At 44.4% G+C, this 22,413-nt stretch overlaps 1 protein-coding gene across 1 annotated transcript in view; it reads left to right on the plus strand.

Annotated features, from left to right (window-relative positions):
* Nucleotides 1-22,413, plus strand: part of LOC117348294 (dual oxidase 1-like) — a 201,892-nt gene that overhangs the window by 19,285 nt on the left and 160,194 nt on the right. The window lies entirely within an intron of this gene.

Consider the following 22,413-nt stretch of genomic DNA (forward strand, 5'->3'; position numbering starts at 1 on the left):
CTAGGTTTGTTATGGTTGGGGTTTTATTTTTTTTTTTTGAGAAGTATGAATTTTGTTTGGTCTGGGTTCAGTTTTAGTTTGTGGTCTTTCATCCATGTTGCCACTGTTTCTAGAGTTCTGTCTGGACACATTCGCGTGACGGTTTCATTTTCCGATTGCGAACGCCTGGATCAAGTATTGTGGTGCTTCCTATATTGTTTCTGGGATTTTTCATATTTTTGGTTTCGGGGGCAATGTCATCAGCAGTGCACAAGAATGCACCCTTTTGCTCAAATCATGCACACATTTGATGACATAGAAAGATCCCAAAGAGTTTGGACTTCCCTGGGTATTTTGTTTTAAAAGCATTTATTAAATTCTATTCCACCTTTGCCTTGCAGTTTTAGGCGGATTGCAATATGAGAGAAATTGATCATTGCCAGCGAAACCACAATTCAATAACTACCACACAGTAGAGCAGCATTAAGTTATCCTAACATAGTTCCTAAATAGCAAGGTTTTTATTTCCTTTCAGAAAGTTCTGGAATCTGGTACTGCAAATTAGAGAATGACATGGTGACAAAATTCATCACCGTTCCCGTCCCCGCAGATAACCGCGGGAAATAATCTCATGTCATTTTCTAGTGTCTATTTCAACCTCGGTCCTTCTACACCAGCATTCTTCAAAGCAAAGCTTGCGGGTCAGTGGTTGTGCCCAATTATACTCTGATTCTTCCCTCTCTCCTTAAAGAATGACATGAAGATGGTTTCCCGCGGTTATCCACGGGGACGGGAACGGTGATGAATTTTGTCACCGTGTCATTCTCTACTGCAAATAGAATTCTGTTGGGCCAGTTTTGCTGCGTGGAAAGATAATAGGCCCTGCAAAATTTTCTTTCACTGTATGCCCTTAATTGAATGGTAAGTAAATGAATTCCGGACTCTCCTAGATCTGATCATGTTTTTTGGGACGAAACGCCCATTCAGATAGGTTGGAGCGAAGCCATTCAAGACTTTAAATAACAGACAATAAGAACATAAGAGCATAAGAAATGCCTGCACCGGATCAGACTAGGGGTCCATCTAGTCCGGTGATCCGCACACGCCGAGGCTCAGCCAGGCGTACCCTGGCGAATACCTTAGTCACTCGTATCCCTCAATGTGTCCTGCAAGAAGATGTGCGTCCAATTTTCCCTTAAATCCTAGAATGGTGGTTTCCTCCACCATCTCTTCCGGGAGAGAGTTCCAGGCGTTCACCCCTCACTGTGTGAAGCAGAACTTTCTGACATTTGTCCTGGCCGTGTCCCCTCTCAGCTTCAGGCCATGACCTCTGGTCCAAGTCTGAGTCACATTTGCCAAAGTGAATAACGCTGTTTCTTGACTTTATAGGAAGCCAGTGTGTCTCTAGATAGGCAGTGGTTATGTGGTCATATTTACTCAGGGAACAAAAGATCAATCTGAGAGCTGTGTTCTATATGGTCTGTTACTTTATTTTTTATTGCAGTGGGACAAGGTAGATACAAGATGTTACGATAATCAAACAACCCTAGAACAAGGGAGTGAGCCAGAAGGTGGAACTTGCCCTTTCATGTGGTGTTTCAAACAAATAAGCAGTCCCTAAATTTTTGTATCTATGCCAATGGCTGGTTCCTGTGGCAATCTACTCACTCCATGACTTGCCTAGTTTACTAAAGGAAAAATCTCCTTTGATGCTTAATGATGACCTTGCTGTACAGAATATCATAATTTCTGTAGCAGAGAAGAAAATGAGACATCATGAAATGTTCCAACATCTCCTTTGTTTAATGTGGGTGGGGGTTGGGTTTTTTTTTTTTTAATAAGACTAGAATTTACACCAGAAAAGGATAGAAAATTAATGAATTAAATAAATTTAATTCTATATATGGTGCTCAAATTTAGATGCATTGTTTATGTTTATTGTAATACATATTGGGATTTATTCCTGCGATAAGCTTTTTCTGCGCACAGGTAGAAAGGTGAACAATAATGGAAAACAGCGGTTAGCAGTACAGAGACAACGTCTAAAGATAAGCTATTTTTGCTGTGAATTTCATGATCTTGTATAGACATTGTTATAATATTAACCAGTGTACTAGAATTCTAAGATTTTTTTGCCATCCAAGGGGTTTTTTTGGGCCAATGATAGAAGCATGGGGGAGAGCAGTTGAGGCCACTTTGCTCTCTCTCATAGCTCCGGTGCAGATATCTGCCCCGTGGCTTCTGAGGCCTTATCCCATTCACTACTTCTCCCTCTGAAACTACCCCCATGGCAACAGAAGCACTAAACCTGATGGAACAATGGACCACAGAATTCAGACTGAAGCTTAAGTCAGAAAAAACTAAATTCTTCAAAGCCTCGCCACACCCACCTGTCACTACAATTCCACTATGCATCAACAATCTCAGCTACCTTATTCAACCTACTATGAAGGTTCTGGGGGTAATTCTGGACCAAGGCCTAACCATGAAAGACCAAGTGGACTCCCTAGTCAGAAAGGGTTTTTTTACTCTCTGGAAACTTAGGTCCATTAAAGCATACTTCGACGCTACATCATTCAGAATTCTGGTACAAGCCCTAATACTAAGTCATCTCGATTATTGTAACATTGCCCATCTGGCAGTCTCCCAGAAGAACATGCAGAGACTACAACTGGTACAAAATGCGGCAGTCAGGTTGATCTTTTGGTTGAAGAAGTCCGATCACATTACCCCTGCCTACCAACTCCTACACTGGCTGCCAATGGAGGCACGTGTGAAGTTCAAGCTGGGATGTCTCTGCTTCAAGGTACTATCGGGTCTAGCCCCTAAATATATAACCAAACTCTTTTCCTTCTCAACCAACAGACATAAGAGGAGTACACACCTGCAGTTTGTCTCCCCATCGGCTAGAGGATGTAAATTTAAGAAACACCATCAACATCTTCTATCGTATCAAGCAGCCTTATGGGGCAAAGACCTGGAAAAACTAATTATACACGTGAATAATTATGGCGAATTTAGGAAACATCTAAAAACATACCTGTTCTTGAAGTACCTAGGTAACGAATCTGGAGAATCTCTCCCATCACAATCTCTCCCTTAAATCTGATCCCTAAACTGTTAGCCACTAATCTCTAACTATGTATGTTCCACTCATTTTGTAGCATCTTTTAATCATTGTAAACCGCATAGAACTTCACGGTCCTGTGGTATATAAACTGTTATTATTATTATTATTTTACACTAGCTTCCAGTGCTTCCAGATAAACAGACAAGATAGGGGGGTCTTCCATGAGCTCTGCTACAGCCTTGCAGTCCTTCTCTGCCACACATAAGATGGTGCAGGTAGCCTATTATCTTCTTAACTACCTAACGAGCACCATCCTGGGGTTCTGACACTCTTATTACATTAGAGATTTCTGTTCCGCCAGTACCTTGCGGTTCAAGGCGGATTACAAGAGTTATAAAAGGTGGGTTACAAAAGAAGATCATTGGTCATTTCTAGTAGAGGTAAAGAATAGATCAAGTAGTATCGTTGAGTCGGGATGAAGATGGGAAGAGGAAGATATTCGTGGTGTTAAGACTTTTTCAGGGATTATACATATTTGCAATAAATTAAGAGATAAATAATATAATTATATATATTAACTTACTATGGTCACTAATTTCTGTGAATGCTGCACAGCTTTTTCGAGGGAATACTGCTACTCTCTAAATCAATCCACCTCTTTAGCAATTCAGGATATCTTGGGCTAGGTGCAGCTATCGCTACAACCAAATTCACATGTGAAATATCATTTTTTCTAAATTTGACGAGACAGGCTCAGTGCAGGGACTTATTTTCAGGGAAACACGGTATAAGTAAGCATGCCTCTCTCAGGCGCCAGCATTCCTACCAGGTGCGGGAATTGTCACTATGCTGTGTACCCCGTTCAGTACAGTGCTTAGTACCAATTTTTTTATGCCCGTTTTTGAGCACTGTGTATAGAATTTGCCCCCTTAGAGCCGTGGTATTTGACTACTGAATGGCATTTTCACATTTACCCCCCCTTTTCACAAAACCGCAATAGCGTTTTTTAGCGCAGTCTGGTGCGCTGAATGCTCTACCCTGCTCCCAACGCTCATAGAGTTCCTATGAGCGTCGGGAGCAACACAGAGCATTCAGCATGCCGGCCTGCCCTAAAATCCTCTATTGTGGTTTTGTAAAAGCGAGGGGTTATTTATTAGGATTTATTAATTGCCTTTTTGAAGAAATTCACCCAGGACGGCGTACAACAAAAATAAGCCAAACATAGGCAAGAGGCGATTACAGCAGTAAACATATTCAAATAACAATGCAAGGTATGGCACAGTGTGCTACATTACAATGCCAACACAGTACAGTATGCATTAAAACATTTTATTAGGCGGCATAGGGCGTAAGCAAAGGTGTATCATGTTGGCTGATACGATAGAGTAACAGATGCTTTTGACTGCTAGATTTTTATATTTTCGTCATGCCTTTTAACTTCAACATTTGATCTTTTTTTAATTGTTTAAGAACATAAGAATTATTAAATCCTTTACCCGTCTCATTTACTACCATACATTGTATTTCTTCCCCCTCTTCCCTTTTGGCCCTGTGTATGTTAAGGCCCTGATTCTACATAGTGCGTCCCGATTTTAGGCAGCTGTAGGCATCCTACAGCTGTCTAATCAGCCAATCGGGATGCACGTTTTTTAAAAAAAATGCTCCCCAGGCAGGCTTTCTATATTGAAGGCGAGGCCCGCAAGACATCTAAGCTCGCCTAAGGGCCTTAGGCGGGCCTTAGGCGAACCTAGGCGGCCCTACGCGTCTCCCTAGTAGAGGAAGAGACGCTTACAATGTAGGCCAACAAAATGCTGGTCTACATTATAAGTAGACGCGGCCGCTATACTTATTGCGGCAAGGGATCTCTCTGCTGCTATAAGTATACCGACCGTCCCCCCCTCCCCCCGACACTACCGATCGCTGGCAGGAGGGTGTCCAATCCCTCCTGCCAGAAGATGCGCCCCCCCCGACACTACAGATCGCTGGCAGGAGGGTGCCCAATCCCTCCTGCCGGAAGACGCACCCCCACCCCCCGCGCTAACAGCCCTCAAACCTCCCCCCAACCAAACTAACCTTTCCTTGTTGGCCAGAGGGGACTTGCCTGTCTAGCCAGCAGGCCCATCTCGTCGAAATGAGGCGGGCCCGCCCCTTCCTGGCCCATCCTTCCGAAGCCTAAGGCCTGATTGGCCCAGGCTCTAGAAGCCTGGACCAATCAGGCCTTAGGCATAGCGGGTCCGCCCATCCCCACTTAATCTAAGGTCTGATTGGCCCAGGCTCTAAGGCGCCTGGGCCAATCAGGCCTTAGACTTAGTGGGGATGGGCGGACCCGCTATGCCTAAGGCCTGATTGGTCCAGGCTTCTAGAGCCTGGGCCAATCCTGCCTTAGGCTTCAGAAGGATGGGAAGGGGCGGGCCCGCCTCATTTAGACTAGACGGGCCTGCCGGCTAGACGGGCAAGTCCCGTCTGGCCAACAAGGAAAGGTTAGTTTGGTTGGGGGGAGGTTTGAGGGCTGTTAGCGCGGGGGGGGGGTGCGTCTTCCGGCAGGAGGGATTGGGCACCCTCCTGCCAGCGATCGGTAGTGTCGGGGGGAAGGGGAGCGGTTGGTATACTTATAGCAGGAGGGATTGGGCACCCTAGGTTCGCCTAAGGCCCGCCTAAGGCCCTTAGGCGAGCTTAAGTGTCTTGCGGGCCTCGCCTTCAATATAGAAAGCCTGCCTGGGGAGCATTTTTTTAAAAGAAACGTGCATCCCGATTGGCTGATTAGACAGCTGTAGGACGCCTACAGCTGCCTAAAATCGGGACGCACTATGTAGAATCAGGGCCTAAGTGTCTATGTTATTTGTACTGTAGACTTCTATTTGTTGACTAGTCTTTAAGCCCATTACATTAACGGGTGCTAGAATAGATGTGTGTGTGTGTCTGTCTTTCTTTCTTTCTTTTTTTTCTTTCTCTCTCTCTCCTTGGCCGCTGTCTGTCTGTCTTTCTTTCTGTCTCTCTCTTTCCTCAGCTGTCAACCACCACCTCTTGCCTGCTCCCCCTGTCTAGCAGTAGTCCTTCTCCCTTCCTTTTACCTCCCCCGTGTCCAGCAGCACTCCTTCCCTGCTCCCCCTGTCCAGCAGCAGCCCTTCTACCTTCATTTTACCTCCCCCCGTTCAGCAGCACCTCTTCCCACCTGCTCCACCTGTCCATCAATACCTGTCCAGCAACACCACTTCACTGCTCCCCCCTGTCCAGCAGCAGCCCTTCTCCCTTCGTTTTCCTCCCCCCTGTCCAGCAGCAGGCCTTCTCCCTTCCTTTCACCTCCCCTCCTGTCCAGCAGCATCCCTTCCCTGCTCCCCCTGTCCAGTAGTACCCCTTTTCCTTTCCCTGCTCCCCTGTCCAGCATCCGCTAGCCCGGGCAGCCTTGGGCCTTTTGATAGGCCGGCCCACCTCGCATTATCGAAGTGGGCCGGCCTAGCAAATGCCCCGTGGCTGCAAGATGAAACCGCGGCTGCTGCGTTTGCTGGTCCGGGGGGTGAGAAGAGGCGTTCCGGCAGCGGCAGCGCAGGAAGTTAGCCGGCATCGGAGATCGGGGCAGAAGGCAGGCAGTGCACATGTTCGGCACGGAAGCACACATCACAGCGGCAGGGATCACGGCATCGTAACTGCGCTTAGGGTTCGCTTTGTATTATGATTAAGCGATTCATCAAATTTTAAATAAACTTGAAACTTAACAGGAGTTAGAAAATAAGGGGATTAATTTAAAGAAAGATGCACATGAATAGAGTGAGGACTGAGTTTTGTGATTGAACCCTGGGATTGTGATCCTGCGGCTTACCAGATTTTATCCAGGCCTGGCCCACGCCCAGGTCAAGAGACAGATAGAACTTCGAATGAGTTGTTTCTTTTTCTGGGTCCCGGGTGCCTGACCCGAGGAGCTAGCTAGTGCTTGTGGACTGTTGTGTGCGTGAGACCACGGCTACATATAATATGTGAAGATGAGAGAGTTGAAACTGTTTGAAAGGTGCAGCTCTGTAATTGCTATGCTACTGTGAATCAGTGCTTCTGCGCTGCATTCGTGGAACAGCTTTTGCCAGCTGGGGAGTGGTTTCCATCTCCCATCACATGCAGAAACCTAATTTCTACAGCACAGAAACTTGCCTTAGCTCACCACCTCCCATCATCACCTTCCCCTTCTGTGTCTGGAGCAGCCTTCTAGTATTCTGCCCCACAGCCTTTCCATTAGTTGGAGCCTCCCCACAGATCCACTGCTAGTCACCCTGGATACAGGCAGGGCAGACTCGCTCACATCAGAGATGTCTGAAAATCTTCAAACTCAGAAATATGTCCAGACATGTTAGACATCCTTCTGACTTCTGGACTTGAATGCAAAAATCAATAAAAGCCCCCCTAAAAAAAAGCCAGTTACCAAAGCTAACCTCCTGAGTCTTGAGCAGGTTTCAGGTTTATTAAAAATTTGATATACCGTCTTATCAAATATCAAAGCGGTTTTACAATGTAATTTTATTACGTTATAATTAAATTATGATTCTCTTTTATTTCTGTTAGATTCCTTTACACATCCAGGGAGGGTTTGAAGGTGGGAGGGTTGAATATTTATTGGAAGAGTATAATTATATAGATAGTATAATATATAATATCATATTATTGTTTATAACAAGGATAAGAAGGGGTGGAAAATTGTTAAAGGTAATAATTGTGATGATAATAATGTATTTTCATATAGTTTTTATGATTCTTTCAATTATATACATTATAAAAGTTAGAAATGTCAATAAAGATTTACAAAAAAAAAGTAAAATTAAAAATAGAAAAGACATTAAAGCAATAGCCAATACATCAACAGGAAGACGAACAAAACAAACAAAGACTTACTGGAATGATAGGTTACAGGGCAGAACTACAGTGCTTGGATAGGAAAGATCAGGAAGGGAAAAAAACAAGGAGCAAAGGGATGCAGGCACATTACCCAAGAAGACCAGGCTAATGAGAGTTCAAAAACTTCCATAACACATCCTTTAAAGGACGATCATAGATCAAACGCATCTGATAGGCTCCTCTAAACAAATGCTCTAAACTAGACCTCTCTATCGAAATATACCCTGTAATAGTTAGCAGTGCATATGACAACCAGTCAGAAAGCAGGACAATTCAGAAGGTTTCACAGTAGAAATAACAACGAAGAAAATAAAATATAAGTCTGAGTAATTTCAAATGCAGTGTGTGCATGTGCTGGAATGTTCTATATGTGTTCTGAAAATTTTGTACCTGAGAGGAGAGGGAAATAAATTTAGGAGGCGGGGCAGTTTTCAAGCTGGTAGGGAGGCTAGAGGGGTGGGTTGTTTTTTTTTTTTTGGGAGGGGGTAAGAGCAGTTTGTTGGGTGCTGGGGCAGTTGCAGTTGGAGTAATTATTGTAGTTAGGGCACTTGGGGGGTTGGAAGAGTAGAGAACTGGGAGAGACAGTTTGAAAGGAACTCACTACCATGTTTCCCCGAAAATAAGACAGTGTCTTATATTAATTTGGGTCCAAAAAATGCACTAGGGCTTATTTTCGGGGGATGCCTTATTTTTTCATGTACAATAATCATCTCTCCCTTCCTCTCCTCCACCCCGTTTCTTCCTCTTTTGCTTTCTCCCCCACCCTCATGTGCAGCATCTTTCCTCCCCTCTCACTCATCCCCTTGTGCAGCATCTTTCTATCCCTCCCTCCCATCCCCCTGTGCAGCAGAACCCCACCGACCCTCCCACTGTGAAACTGACATACCTCCGCTCTGAGGCCTCCTATAGCAGCAGGGGTGGAGGTTGCTGAATCGATGAGTCCAATTTTTTTCTGCAAATCAGGCAGCACTAGGGTCAGGGATGGAGTCGGGGACATTTGAGTGGGGGGGGACTTTGGTAGTTGATCTTAACTAGGGCTTATTTTTGGGGTAGGGCTCATATTAGGAGCATCTTTAAAAATTATGCTAGGGCCTATTTTCAGGATAGGTCTTATTTTTGGGGAAACAGGGTAACTGCTATGTTTCACCAGGTATAAATTTCGATGCTGCAGAAGCTGGAATTCTTTTTCCCACAGAAATGCGTTGGGCCAATTTTTTTCTCTCTCTGGAACCCCTACTTCAATTTGGTCACTTGCTGTGTCTTTTTACTGCTTTTCCCAATACCAAACTTCATCCCATAGAAACATAGAAACATAGAAAGGTGACGGCAGAAAAGGGCTATAGCCCACCAAGTCTGCCCACTCTACTGACCCGCCCTATCAAGTCTGAGTGTCTTGCTAGGCCTCTGTAGGGATCCCACGTAGATGTCCCATTTATTCTTAAAGTCAAGCACGCTGTTGGCCTTGGCCACCTGCTCCGGAAGCTTATTCCAGTGCCCTATCACTCTTTCCGTGAAGAAATACTTCCTAATGTCACCCCTAAATTTCCCTCCTCTGAGTTTGAGCGGATGCCCTCTTGTGGCCGAGGGTCCCCTGAGTAGAAAGATGTCATCTTCTACCTCGACACGACCAGTGATGTATTTAAACGTTTCAATCATGTCTCCCCTCTCCCTGCGTTCCTCCAGAGTGTAGAGCTGCAGTTTATTCAGTCTCTCCTCATACGAGAGACCCTTGAGCCCCGAAATATTCCTAGTGGCCATCCGCTGAACCGACTCGACTCTAAGCACATCTTTGCGGTAATGTGGCCTCCAGAACTGCACACAGTACTCCAGGTGAGGTCTTACCATGGTTCTGTACAGTGGCAATATGACCTCAGGTTTCCTGCTTACGAAACTTCTATTGATACATCCCATCATTTGTCTTGCCTTGGATGATGCTTTTTCCACCTGATTTGCAACCTTCATGTCTGCACTGATGATCACTCCCAAGTCTCGCTCAACTATCGTCCTGGTCAACGTTTCTCCATTTAAGGTGTAGGTTTTGCATGGATTCCTGCTACCGAGGTGCATGACCTTACATTTCTTGGCGTTGAAGCCCAGCTGCCATGTTGAGGACCAGTTCTCCAATGTAAGCAGGTCCTGCGTCATACAATCCTGCAAATCATTTTCCCTTACTATATTGCACAAACATTCCTCACCCTTTTGTATGATTCTTTCTCAACTTTAAGTTGGAAAGGATAAAAAACAACAACAACCAGTGTCATGGAGATCCTAGGTATGGGAGGAAGGCGAAAGGCCTTACATTCACAAAAATAATCAGTAAGTGTGTGCCCTCTGCCCAACCAACTATGGATGCTGTGACACTGCAGAATACTGAGCACAGCCACTCTGGACGCTAGACTTTACTAGCAACGATTCTCATACCTATAAACACAATTAGTATATGTGTCAGATGTCCTGTGAGCACTCTGTTCTTTCAGAGTCAATATCTTCTTGGGACCATTCCTAGCTCTTGTCCAGTGCCTTGGAATAACCGCTTACGTATTCGCTGACGACATTCAACTAACTGCAACTCTGGATGATTCTTCTACACAGCTGAGCTAAAGGACAAATGAAATACTAGTTCATCGAGGTAAAGCTGAACCCAGGTAAAACCAAGGCCATGCTACTCTCCAGAGCTGCCCTTACCACACCTAGTCCAGCAATTGCCATTTCTGGAGCTCCAATCTCATTCCCTTCATCTTTAAATTCTCCCGCCTGAGCACAGTGTATTGGTGCGCCTTCTTGTCCAGTTTGTCTGTCTTGACTAGACTGTAAATTCTGTGAGCAGGGCCTTTCTGTTCAGTGTTTTGATGTGCAGCCCTGCGTATGTCTAATAGCCCTATAGAAATGATTAGTAGTAGTAGTAGTTTAAAGATTCTGGGTGTCGCACTTGATACAACTTTCTCTTTCCGCTCCCACATTTCCACTGTTGTGCAACACCACTTCCATAAACTTACATTGATCTCATCTGTTCATCATCTTTTTACCACCCAAGCTCTTCATACATTTATCCATTCCTTTTGCAATAACCAAACTGGACTATTGTAATAGCCCTTCCTTTTGATGCAACTCAAAAAGAATGACGTAGATTTCACTTAATACAAAACAAATCTGTTTTATCAGGTTCTAAGAAATTTGATCATGTCACTCCTCTTTTAAAAACAGAACATTGGCCCCCGGTTACCCACCAGTTCACTTTTAAAGTACTATTTCTGATTCATAAGTATTACATTCTGGGTTATCTCTCTCTCTCGCCATCTAATTTCATACTCTCCATCCAGAAACTTAAGATCCTCAGAAGCCAATCTATATTGCCTCACTGGGAACTCTATTGCAGAGTTTAAATCTAAAATTTCACATTTATGCAGACGATATCACCATTTCGATACCTCTCACTTCTCTTACTATTGAAATCAAAAACCAGATATCACTTGTTTTGAATAGAATTGAGCAGTGGACTCTAGACTTCAAGCTGAAACTTAATACAGAAAAAACTAGATTTTTTCATGCCAGTTCTCATGAAAAAATTACAGATACGTTACTACATTTTAATGGACATGATTACCCGATAGCTGCCTCCATTAAAATTTTGGGAGTTGCTTTAGATCGTCATTTAACTCTGGTTGAGCATGCAGACCAATTACCGTATTTTCGCGGATATAACGCGCACCATTGTAAAACGCGCACAGGGGTATAGCGCGCAGAAATCACGATGATATGTACAAAAACTTTTCTATACCGCGCTCAGGCATATAACGCGCATGCTGCCCGACTCTCCTCTGGCCACCCCGACTCTCCTTTCGCTCTCCCCGACTCTCATCTGGTTGCCCCGACTCACCCTGACTTTCGGTGCACTGCCCCGACTCTCCTCTGGTTGCCCCGACTCACCGTTCACCCGCCCTGACTTTCGGTGCACTGCCCCGCCTCTCCGTGCCTGTCCCCCTTGAAGTCCTGTCCCCCCTTGAAGGTCTGCCTGTCCCCCCTTGAAGTCCTGTCCCCATCCTGAAAGCCTGATGCCCCCCCTCGACGTCCGATTCTTCTCCCCCCCTCGGCAGGACCACTCGCACCCCCACCCCGGAGGACCGCCGACTCCCCGACAATATTGGGCCAGGAGGGAGCCCAAATCCTCCTGGCCACGGCGACCCCCTAACCCCACCCCGCACTACATTACGGGCAGGAGGGATCCCAGGCCCTCCTGCCCTCGACGCAAACCCCCTCCCCCCAACGACCGCCCCCCCCCCAAGAACCTCCGCCCGTCCCCCAGCCGACCCGCGACCCCCCTGGCCGACCCCCACGACACCCCCACCCGCCTTCCCCGTACTTTGTGTAGTTGGGCCAGAAGGGAGCCCAAACCCTCCTGGCCACGGCGACCCCCTAACCCCACCCCGCACTACATTACGGGCAGGAGGGATCCCAGGCCCTCCTGCCCTCGACGCAAACCCCCCTCCCTCCAACGACCGCCCCCCCCCCAAGAACCTCCGACCGACCCGCGACCCCCCTGGCCGACCCCCCCACCCCCCTTCCCCGTACCTTTGGAAGTTGGCCGGACAGACGGGAGCCAAACCCGCCTGTCCGGCAGGCAGCCAACGAAGGAATGAGGCCGGATTGGCCCATCCGTCCTAAAGCTCCGCCTACTGGTGGGGCCTAAGGCGCGTGGGCCAATCAGAATAGGCCCTGGAGCCTTAGGTCCCACCTGGGGGCGCGGCCTGAGACACATGGTCGGGTTTGGCCCATGTGCCTCAGGCCGCGCCCCCAGGTGGGACCTAAGGCTCCAGGGCCTATTCTGATTGGCCCACGCGCCTTAGGCCCCACCAGTAGGCGGAGCTTTAGGACGGGATGGGCCAATCCGGCCTCATTCCTTCGTTGGCTGCCTGCCGGACAGGCGGGTTTGGCTCCCGTCTGTCCGGCCAACTTCCAAAGGTACGGGGAAGGGGGGTGGGGGGGTCGGCCAGGGGGGTCGCGGGTCGGTCGGAGGTTCTTGGGGGGGGCGGTCGTTGGAGGGAGGGGGGTTTGCGTCGAGGGCAGGAGGGCCTGGGATCCCTCCTGCCCGTAATGTAGTGCGGGGTGGGGTTAGGGGGTTGCCGTGGCCAGGAGGGTTTGGGCTCCCTTCTGGCCCAACTACACAAAGTACGGGGAAGGCGGGTGGGGGTGTCGTGGGGGTCGGCCAGGGGGGTCGCGGGTCGGCTGGGGGACGGGCGGAGGTTCTTGGGGGGGGCGGTCGATGGGGGGAGGGGGTTTGCGTCGAGGGCAGGAGGGCCTGGGATCCCTCCTGCCCGTAATGTAGTGTGGGGTGGGGTTAGGGGGTCGCCGTGGCCAGGAGGGTTTGGGCTCCCTCCTGGCCCGATATTGTTGGGGAGTCGGCGGTCCTTCGGGGTGAGGGTGCGAGTGGTCCTGCCGGGGGGGGGGATGTATCGGACGTCGGGGAGTCGGCCGGGCAAGAGGGCTTGGGCTCCCTCTTGCTCCGATCGTGGATGCGGGTGCGGGTGGGAGCGCGTGCGAGCGGTCGTTCGGGGTGGGGGTGCGAGCGGTCCTGCTGGGGGGGTGAATCGGGCGTCGGGCGGGGTGGGAACTATGTTTAAAAACTTTTGTATACCGCGCTCAGGCATATAACGCGCGAGGGGTATGCGCGGTACGTAAAATCACGTATAACGCGCGCGTTATATCCGCGAAAATACGGTAGTAAAGAAATGTTTCTTTGCTTTATGGAAACTGTGGACCATCAAAAAAAACTTTGATCCTGCATTGTTTAGATTGCTAGTGCAGGCGTTAATTTTGTCTATCCTGGATTACTGTAATTAATCTATATGGAATCTTGCAAGAAAATTTTAAGAAGATTGAGGATAATCCAAAATACAACTGTCTGATTAATCTTTAGCTTGAAAAAGCATGACCATGTTAACCTATATTATCAGCAAGAGTTTTATTTAAATTTGCTTGCATATGCTTTAAATTGGTATCTGGAGTGTCTCCAATTTACCTTTCCTCCAATTTTGAGTTATATAGGCCCATGAGGTTACTCGAAGTTTTCACCTATTTGCCTACCCTAAATTAAAATCTTGTCATTATAAAACGTTCTTGGATAGGACACTTGCATTTCAGGCAGGCAAATTGCAAACTTGGTTAGGTGAATGTATCAATCAAGCCTTATCCTACTGCTCTTTTTGGAAACTAGTTAAGACCAATCTGTTTGATAAATTTATTACCTGAATTTAGGTGATCTTTTAAGGCTGTAACTGTTGCATCTTTTATATACAGTAATTGTATTTTTCGCTGATTGTCCTGTTCTCTGCTATGTAAACCGCCTAGAACTGCTGGCGATGGCGGTGTAAAAGAATAAAGTTATTATTATTATTAAAATACTATCTCTGATTCATAAGTATTACATTCTGGCTTATCTCTCTCTCACCATCCAGAAACTTAAGATCCTCAGAAGCCAATCTGCTATATGGCCCTTCACAAAGACAAATAAGTTTCGACTCAACTGTTCAAAAACTTTTTGTGTCTTAACCTACTCTCTGGAACTCCGTTCACAATCACATCATTAGTTGGATTTAAACTCAATTTATGATAGGTGTTATTTAATTGTCTCAAAGCTTCCTGTATGTAGTTCTCTTTGTCACAGGAGCAAGTGTGTGGGCAGAGGGTAGGTATGTCTGCATTAATTAGCATAACTACATCATTGCATACTAACCTATTAGCATAGAATTAGCGCCTAAGCCCTTATCACCTACAAAATAGTTGGCATTAAGGGCTCACATGCTGTTTCTTAATGGCCTCACGCTAATAGCAACCTTAGTGCCTGGTCATTACAATGGAAAATGGACCATTTTTTGGCTGCAGCAAAAAGTGGCTTTAGCATGTAGAAAAGACCAAGTCCACGTTTTACCGTTGCTTGGTAAAAGGACCCCTTAGAAGCCTAAATTTAGGAGCTCACCTTTTACTTGAATATTGTGCCCTATAAAAATAGATTTGGAACCACTAATCCAATAAATATTCTGTACAGTCAGCGTGGTTAGTGGATCCTTGGTTGTCTATGAGGCCATTGTAGGGGCAGGAGAGTGCATCAGTCTTTTCTTGATCATGACGGGAATAGCTGTCCAAATGGTCACACATAACTGGAAGAGCCATGACACTTTATTACGCATTTTGGTGGGCAAATGTGTGTACCACATATAAATATGAGAGAATGAATGCGGAATGTTTGGGGGTTTAGTAATTCATTTAATAAACTGTGGAGCCCATTGACTGCATTTGTTACCTCACAGTAATGGTCATGTATTTCTCCTTTTCTTAGATTTCCTTACACATCCAGGGTGGGTGGGTGGGTGAGGGGAGGGAAGTGTATTTTGAGGATTCAAATTACTTAATTATAATATTGTAGTCACATAATATGTTTTATTGCATTAATAATTGGGAGGAGGGTGGGAGAAAATGATTGTTTTATGTATTACTTGTGTAATTACTTGTATGCATTATTTTATGTTCTGTTATTTGTATTACACTGTCAAAGTTTGAAAATCAATAAAGATTTAAAAAAAAAAAAAAAGACATGGTCATCAGTGACATAGCTATTTTATGAATTTGGGGTCTTTCATTATAATACATTAAAATTTGGGCTTAACTTGCATTAACACTGAATTTTAATGTGTGGCAAACTGTTATGCATTAGCATTTGGATTAATGCATGCTTAGTTAGTTAGCCAAGGGGAGGAGTGACCTACCTCAGCACCCTGAGGTTGGGAGTTCAATCCCAGCCTGCTCCCCGTGACTCTGGACATGTCACTTAACCCTCCATTGCCCCAGGCACCACAGTTAGATTCTGAGCCTGCCAGGACCGAGTACCTGACTACCATTCAGTGGATTGAAAACCACGTTGGGTGAATCTCTTCATGAAAAGGCACTTAATAAATCCCAATAAATAAAGCTTCCTTGTGTGGCATAGTGGTTAGAGCTACAACCTCAGCACCCTGAGGTTGTGGGTTCAAATCCCCCACTGCTCCTTGTGACCCTAGGAAAATCACATAATCCCCTCTTGCCCCAGGTACTTTAGATAGAGTGTGAGTCCACCAGGACAGATAGGGAAAAGCATTTGAGTACCTGAATGTAAGTGGTATATAAATAAATACTCTTCCCTGTGTCATGCCCTTGAATGAAAATTTTAAAAAATTCTGTAACAGGCAAACTATCGCAAAACCCTTTAACACAGTCATGCGGGCCAGCAGCGGGCCAGATTTTAAGAAAAGATGGGATTGGCATGTGGGATCTCTTCATGGAGGTAGTTAGGGGGTGAGTCATTAGTGGGCAGACTAGATGGGCTGTGGCCCTTTTCTGCCGTCATTTTCTATGTTTCTATGCAATTAGTGAGGGAAGCCGATATCCAGCATCCCCCTGGTGATGGAGGGGGTGGGGGTGTCTCTTAAATGCATCCTCCCAAACCTCTTCAAGTCTTCTAGTCTTCATTGGCAATGAGCAGGGTCTCCTACTTGCTGCTTGCTCTGGCTCAAGCCTGCCCTCTGATGTAACTTCCTGGTCCCACAGACAGGAAATTAAATCAGAGGAAATCAGAAGGAGGGCTTGTGGTGTGAGAAGCTGCAAGGAGTTCCTGTTCACTGCTTGCGAAGACTAGAAGACTTTGAGGTATTGGGGGTAAGGGAGTATATTTAAGAGACACCTCCCATCCCCCCACCCCCCAATCGCTGGAGAGGGAAGAAAGATGCTGGAACCCCTGCCAAGACGGTGCCTGGGGGCACTCCACCCACACCCTCTTACTATGCCACTGCACACAGTAGCTTGTTTCCACATGTTAATCCCACATTAAAAATGTAACACTCTGTAATAAAAGGCGCTCCTTCGTTATTTCCATGTCATTTATCTCATTAGTACAGTGTACTGAGGAAAGCGTATCCAGGCCACCAATCAGGAACACATTATGAAGCTCCTCATTAATCACTGTAGTGGGTTTTTCTTTGAAATTCTTCATAAATATTGCTAGAGGAAAAATTTGGTGCATAATTTTAGTCAGTCGCATTCATGCACAATTGAATTCAGTAAGAACGAAGGAATATGAAACACATTAAAATTGCTCTTTGTAGTGATGCTCTGTGTTTGCCAATCAGGCCAGGCCTTTCAATAATGCTTTATTTAAACATATTTTACAGGACAATAAACAAACAGTTCTACCATCAATGGAACATTCCTGATGTTAGTACCATCAGTGACATCATATCAGTCTATAAATTAAATTGATTGCATTAACCCCCACCCCTTCCAAATTGTTGCTTCTACAAAATAACACACACGTTCTCTGACAACAGAGCTGTCAAATTATCAAGTTTCAAGTTTATTTGGCATTTGATCAATCGCCTAATCATGTATTCAAGGTGATGCACAATTCTGAAAACAATTTATGACAGTATACAGGGAAACAACAACAACAAAAAAAAAATCATTCATCAAATACATGACTTACAGGACAGACAGGACCAGTACGGGATAAGGGTTGGAAGTACAATAATCAAAAGCAGATAAAAAATAAAAGAACAAGAGGGCACTTGGAAAAGTTGATAGGGGACAGATTCAAAACAGCGTATGGTGGACACCTGGAATGCGCTTCCAGAGGATGTTATAGGGCAGAGTACGGTACTGGGGTTTAAGAAGGGATTGGACAATTTCCTTCTGGAAAAGGGGATAGAGGGGTATAGATAGAGGATTACTGCACAGGTCCTGGACCTCTTGGGCCACCGCGTGAGTGGACTGCTGGGCACGATGGACCTCGGGTCTGACCCAGCAGAGGCATTTCTTATGTTCTTATGTTATGTTCTAAGACATTCAAGAAAAACCACAAGAGGAGGTTTGTTGTTTTTTTTTTCCTTAATATCCAAGAGAGACTTTTTTTTGGTCTTTTATCTCACTGCAATGTGGTATTTCTGCTCCCTGATTCTACCCCTTGTAATCAGCATTGCAGGTCCCATAGGACTTGCTGAAAATCTTTCTCCTGGATCAGGGTAAGAACATAACATAAGAATGGCCTTACTGGGTCAGACCAATGGTCCATCAAGCCCAGTAGCCCAGTTCTTACAGTGGTCAATCCAGGTCACTAGTACCTGGCCAAAACCCAAAGAGTAGCAACATTCCATGCTACCGATCCAGGGCAAGCAGAGGCTTCCCCCATGTCTTAGGTACAGACTATGGACTTTTCCTCCAGGAATTTGTCCAAACCTTTCTTAAAACCAGCTACGCTATCCGCTTTTACCACAACCTCTGTCAACGCATTCCAGAGCTTAACTATTCTCTCAGTGAAAAAATATTTCCTATTGGTTTTGAAATTATTTCTCTGCAGTTTCATTGAGTGTCCCGTAGTGGGTAACTTGGCAACTCTTCAACAATACCTGTAATATTACCTTTACAGAACTGACAATCTACTAACATACTCTATCAGAACTGTCTTGTGAGCCTAAAGATGCATCAATCCATATCCTTCAGTACGGATGGTCCTTAAGTCTTGAGGATATATTTTTATTATTCTAGTCTGGGTGTAGCATGCTTTTGATGCATTTACAGTTCATCAGTTGTTGGTTCATAAGAATGTAAACAATGTCATCTTAGGACAGGCAATAATATTGTCAAGCCTAGGCCACGAGCACCGGACAGGATCCCAAAAGATTTATGGATAAGAAGTTTACCTTAATAACACTTTGTGGACATTTCCTCCAGGAATTTATCCAAATTATTTTTAAAAATAAGCTATGCTGTGCTTTTGCCTCCAGCAATAAATTCCAGAGTTTAACCCTATATTGAGTGCAAATAAATCTTTTCCTAGTCATCTTAAATGTCCTTAATAACTTCAGGGTATGTCTCATAGTGTTTATACTTTTTGAGAGCGTAAACAATCGATTCATGTTTACCTGTTGTAGCCCACTCAGGATTTTATAGACCTCTATCATCTCCCTTCAGCCATTTTTCTTCTCCAAGCTGAAGAATCCTAACTTCTTTGGCCTTTCCTCATATTTCGTCCGGTTTATCATTTTGGTCACCCTTTTCTATACATTTTCCAGTTCTGCTATATCTTTTTTGCGATTCAATGACCAGAGTTCCATACAATATTCAACATACATGGTGTCAGGGAATAACCTTTTTAATGTTTATGTTTATTCAAGATTTGATATAACGCTCCTACATTTTACTGACTTAAGCGGTTTACAATGTATCAAACTAAAATGAAATTAGGTACTTGAGAAAAACTACCCTATCTGTCCTGAAGGCTCATAATATAGCTAAAGTCCCCGTTACAAGACTTTTTTGGACAGGACATTGGAGTATCAGGCAGGGAAGATGAACTCCTAGATGAGCCTGTTGATTGCTCAAGCCTATTCTTACTTTACATTTAGAAAATCACTAAAAACTTACTTATTTGATAAACATGAATGTTGATTCTTTCAATATCTACGATGGTGTTTTTATATGTCTTAACCGATAGTAATGCATTGAAGTTGTATTTTAATTAATGATGTATTGATGGTTGTATGTAATAGTGTGTTTGGAAATTGTATTTTCTGCTAACAAGTTTCAGTTCTGTTGTGAATTGCTTAGAACTGTTGGTGGGGCAGTATACAAGAAAATCAATTATTATTCTCTCTCCCTACTTTTCTGTCTCTTTCAGCAGTATTACATGTGTTTCCCTATTCCTCTTGTTTTTTCCATCAGTCATCTTTCCTAGACTGTTTGTAATTCCTCTTCCTTCCCTTTTGTTTATTGTAATTTTTGGCTCTGGATTTAGCTTTTATATGTCCCTGTTTTAATTTTGTATTCCCCCCTTTTATATTATTAATATTATTATTGTATTTTCACCTAGAATTCAGGATAGGCGAGTAATGACTATGAAACGATAAGAAAAAGTCCCTCGGCCAGTTTCAGTACCCAGTAAAACTGCAATTTGAATTAAAACCTAAGAGGGAAGGATCTAGTTCCTTGCGTTGCTACAAGAAATTCTCTTAATGAATGCAAGATGTTTTCTACGTTTTCCATGTAAATGCATAATTCAGCTGAGAGAGGCTTCATTTGTTTTCTATACCAGCTGCTCACCTTTATTTAAGGTAGATCTGCTAATGCCTCAAGGGTAGTACCTCAGGCTTAGTTAGGTTAGGGAGGCTTGTAAGATTATGGCCCTCTTTTACTAACTCAAAATTCCAAGGAGTAAATTCACTTTTCTTACATACTCTGCCCTTTTATACTCAGATTATCATTATAAATAAAGTTCAGTCTAAATAATCCACTTAAATATGCAATAATAGTGTATTAACTTTTTTCTTCTCTTTCTCTTAAAAAAAATGTGTGATTTTTCATTTATTACATTATATTAGTGATTTCTATTCTGCCTTTATCTTGCAGTTCAAGGCGGATTACATATGAATTGTTAAGATATTAAGAAATACATATTGTGGGTTTTTTTTTAAATTCTTTATTCATTTTTATAACTTGCATCAAAAAGTAACATCAGTTTGACTTAAATACATCCCTTAAATACTACAAATTCTTCAATAGCATATCTCCTGCAAACAGAGCTGCTTAGAGGACATATTCAGGACCATCATAACACTTCTTTGCCCCAATAAATTGATTAACTTGTGCCTTATTAAACACTGCAAAAATTAAATCATCACTTATCTGATTTCCAAAGAGGAAAGTGAGATATGTCCAGCTTCCATTCAGAGCAGCTCCACGGGGTTAAATATGCTTAAATCAATAGCTCCAGTGCTCTTCCTTGTAGCATTATAGTGCTCCCCTACTCAGACCCGAGTTTCACCAGATAAAGGCTTCCTCAGGAGGAATAATAATTAATGCAGGTCCAAGTGGCCGTTCCACTATCACAATACAGACGCCAAATACGCTGGGCTGACTTCTGATTCTGTTTAAATTGGATACTGAGGAGAGGCAGAATGAATACACTTGTAGGCCATTGAGATGAGTTTGAACTATATGTATTGGAGCCCATAGGCAGCGGAATGCTGTTTGGTTTGAGAAGGGCCCAGGAGCTCCAAAAATTCAAAGTACATCGAAAGGACAGGCACCAACCAGTGATTTTTGGGGAGGCCATGGCCCTGTGGCCTCCCCCTGTTCCGACGCCTATGCTGGAGCCACACCCTGCCTGTGTCTTGTGCTTGCACATGAATGTTGCTGTGATCCTTGGGGAGGGGGGCACAATTTCACACTCACCTGTGTAGGCTGCGCCTCATAGCTCTCCATGTCCTCTTAGACCAGGGGTGTCCAATGTTGGTCCTCGAGGGCCGCAATCCAGTCGGGTTTTCAGGATTTCCCCAATGAATATGCATGAGATCTATTAGCATACAATGAAAGCAGTGCATGCAAATAGACCTCATGTATATTCATTGGGGAAATCCTGAAAATCCGACTGGACTGCGGCCTTCGAGGACTGACATTGGACACCCCTGTCTTAGACCCACTGAGGGGGCAAGTGATAATATTTGAATATATGCCTCCTGTAGCTGAGGTACAGGAACACCAAGGCCTCAGTCTCCTGAGGGAGTAATTGGGTTCTCTCCTGATGGACATTCTACTATCTCTTGTCCCTCTCTCCTGCCTGTATCTCTACTTCTCTCCTTCCTCCTCTACCTATCTCTATCTGTCTCTCTGTCTCCTCACATTTTCCTACTTTCACACTCCCACTCTCTCCTCTCAGTCTTCCCTCTGCATCTCTCCCCTATCTGCATTACCTCTCCTCCACTCTGCAACTCCTAATTCCCACAAAGAAACATTTTTCCACGTGAGAATGTTGTTTCACTACCACGGTAATATATTGGCATTATTGCTGATATTCTCCATACATGGTAATACTGCAGACATGCAACAATATTTATTGGCGAATAGTGATACCGCTTATAGATGTGATTTTTCCAGATGTTTCTCTCTGGGTTCTTTTTATTATCACTGTTAGATTTTTGGACATCTTCCAGATGACATCTAACTGTTTATTTAGACGTTATATCAAAAATGCCCTTCCTCATGTTTTAACTACTAGCATTTTTAAGTATATATTAAGATGCAAAATTTGTCTTTTGCTTTATCCCTTTACAGGGAAGGCAGCCCACTTGATTGATACCATTTTCTAGCTTAAACAAGTCTATTTGGTTTTTAACCCCCCCCCACCCCCCCGTACAAAGTCGCGCTAGCGTTTTTAGCGCCGGCTGGGGTGGTCACAGCTCAGACGCTAATAGGAATTCTTTGAGCGTCGGAGCTGTTACCACAGCGGCCTGCACTTAAAACGCTAGCTTGGCTTTGTAAAGTAGGGGGTAAATTCCTTTAGAAAATATTATTGGCGTCTACTTTCATTATTTTTATTTTGATAATATTTGAATATATCCCATGATTTTTATTACGACAGCCTTCTGGCGACACAGGCAGCGAAAATTGACCCCACCATCTCCAAACTG

This window comes from Geotrypetes seraphini, chromosome 14, assembly GCF_902459505.1.
Source record: "Geotrypetes seraphini chromosome 14, aGeoSer1.1, whole genome shotgun sequence".
Classification (NCBI taxonomy): Eukaryota; Metazoa; Chordata; class Amphibia; order Gymnophiona; family Dermophiidae; genus Geotrypetes; species Geotrypetes seraphini.